Source organism: Biomphalaria glabrata, chromosome 12 (assembly GCF_947242115.1).
Source record: "Biomphalaria glabrata chromosome 12, xgBioGlab47.1, whole genome shotgun sequence".
NCBI classification, from domain to species: domain Eukaryota; kingdom Metazoa; phylum Mollusca; class Gastropoda; family Planorbidae; genus Biomphalaria; species Biomphalaria glabrata.
The window spans coordinates 39004119-39007283 of NC_074722.1; positions in this window are offsets into that span (position 1 = coordinate 39004119).

Genomic DNA, 3165 nt, shown 5'->3' on the forward strand with positions numbered 1-3165 from the left:
GTAGTTAATTCTGTTCATGTTTAGTTACATATTCTACTAATATATGCATGACTAAATGCATGACGCGTAGGACGTAATCATCTTCTTTTTTGAAGTAACGTCTGTATTATATAAGATAAGATATATAAAAGGTGCACAGTAGATTAAATAGTTATAAAATATTGACTATAAATATTGAATTAAAAATCCCTCCTCTGTTTCTCCAATTGAAATTGACCATTCTTTCTGAAGCTATGTGTATGCTGCCAAAGACATAATATAAAGTATTCAAGCACTTGCTATTATAAAGTGGAAATATTTTACCGCTATAATAAAGTTTGAATGCTTTACTACTATTTAGCCTGATTCCGCCTAATTCTTATAGAAGTACCTGACAATAGTTGGGGAAAAGTCGTTTCAGTTGGTTGTTGTGCTGCCCACATGACACCCTTATTGTTAACCATGGGCCAGAGAAACAGATTACCTTTACATCATCTGCTCAATAGATTGCAAGATCTAAAAGGGAACTTTATTTTTATTTTTTTTTTACTTTAGACCACCATATTAAGCTACAATAGTTAAGTCCCACCTACTACTAATCAAGTAAATTTCTAATTGTTCTAGAATTGTAGACCAAGAAATAGAATATAGACCTGCTAAAATGTAACATTCGCATCTCGCATTGGCCTCTTTTAATTATATTAAGTTTTGAAAGCGAAATATCAACTCTTGAAACATATTACTCTGCTCTTTGGAAGAGGGGAGGGGAGGATGTGACGGCCAAACGGTCATGGGCTTGACTTTCGAATCGAGGTCCCAGGTTCAAATACCAGAAAAGAATGAAAGACTATTTGAATTTTTTTTATTTTTAGGACGCCCCTGAGTCCAGCCATCTCAAAATGGGTACCTGACTTAAGTAGGAAAACGTAAAGGCAGTTTGCCCATTGATTTTGTTCACCTGCAATAGCTATGTATGTATGTAGACATCCTCGTTGTGAAATAACACTTGCACTGTTACGGATTTGTCTTCTCTTTACACATCTCGAACCGTTTGTAGCGTGTAACATGGCAGAACTATTCTAGAGTTGTCCCCTCGAGGGCATTACATGAAGCGTGTAATATGGCAGAATATTCTAGAGTTGTCCCCTCGAGGGTATTACATGTAGCGTGTAACATGGCAGAACTATTCTAGAGGTGTCCCCTCGAGGGCATTACATGTAGCGTGTAACATGGCAGAACTATTCTGGAGTTGTCCCCTCGAGTGCATTACATGAAGCGTGTAACATGGCAGAACATTCTAGAGTTGTCCCCTCGAGGGCATTACATGTAGCGTGTAACATCGCAGAACTATTCTAGAGGTGTCCCCTCGAGGGCATTACATGTAGCGTGTAACATGGCAGAACTATTCTGGAGGTGTCCCCTCGATGGCATTACATGTAGCGTGTAACATGGCAGAACTATTCTGGAGGTGTCCCCTCGATGGCATTACATGTAGCGTGTAACATGGCAGAACTATTCTAGAGGTGTCCCCTCGAGGGCATTACATGTAGCGTGTAACATGGCAGAACTATTCTGGAGTTGTCCCCTCAAGGGCATTACATGTAGCGTGTAACATGGCAGAACTATTCTGGAGTTGTCCCCTCGAGGGCATTACATGTAGCGTGTAACATGGCAGAACTATTCTAGAGGTGTCCCCTCGAGGCCATGACATGTAGCGTGTAACATGGCAGAACTATTCTAGAGTTGTCCCCTCGAGGGCATTACATGTAGCGTGTAACATGGCAGAACTTGATCGTTGTGCTGGCCACATGACATGCTAGTTAACCGTCGGCCATAGAAACATATAACCTTTTCAACATTAGCCCAAAATAGACCACAAGGTCTGATAGGATTACTTAACTACTCTGCTCATTTCAATATTTCTCAAAATTTCTTTCATAATGTTATGTTGACGGAACATGATAAATTGATAAAAAAAATATAAAAAGACGAGTTTTTTTTAAGGCCTATAGCTTAATTCAAATTTAATCAAGAAACAATCTATGATTTTACAATGTAGAATTTTAATTGTGACATCATTGACAGATCTTGATAGATCTACAAAGAGCGGCGAAAACTTTATTCAATTTGACTTGCGTGTCCAAATGGTGTGGGTATAGAAAATAAAATCTAGATCCTTGTGAAGCCTGCTTGAACAAACCGTTCTGTCTGAAAGAGGTCCAAGTCAATGCTTATGTAAGACATTGCTGTTTCCGATCGCATGGACTAGAATACATGGCCGAAGGCCGAGCAAACCGGAAACACCCCGCCATTTCCCTATGTTTTACCAAGCTAACCGTGCAGGACTCGCCATTATTGTAACGGTCCCTTGAGGAACGGCACATTGATTATCGACAGGGACGTGGAAACTTTCAACTCCGCACCGTGCAATGGGAAAGCTCTCGCATTCCCTTGGACACTCCCACAGGAGTTTTGTTTTGCTATTCATTTAGCCTAATTACTTCCTTCCACCCATTGTGCCACTTTGAGGCAGAATAGCGTAACCGGGGAAATCTAGATCTACTTGTTTTATAGCGCTCGTCATTCTTTATATTGACCTAGGTCAGATAGTAGTCTAGATTATGCTGACAATAAATGCGTATTATAGCCACGGGAAATATGCATTCCTCGTTAATCTTCGGACTCGAAGAGAAGCCTTATTATTGTAGAAGAAACAATTAATTGACTAGATCTAGGTTTGTCATTTATTTTTATGCTACAGGTTTAGTGAGTTTAAGTTATCAGAAGTAGATATAGTCTATATTCTCACTCTAGATCAGCGGTTCTTAACCTTTTTAGCTCCACGACCCCCTAACACAACTTTTCACTAGGAGGCGACCCCCAACCATAACAAAAAAATTTGTCATGGATGCAAGATCGCCAGCTATCCGGCATGCCGGCAAAATCGAAGTAAAAAAAAAAAGCTTGCCGGCAAATGCCAGTACGACTGATTGCCGGCTTGGTAAAGGACTTTTTTTTTTTTTTCACATTCACGTTTTGATCTTTTAAACTAAAACTTAATAAGTCGAATTCAAAGAAAGACAGGAAGTTACAATTCTTAAGTTACGGCGCATGCGCTTTTTTTCCGAACTTTCGCTTTTTATCAAAAACGTAAACAAAATTTAGAAACAAATCAGTAAGGCCCCG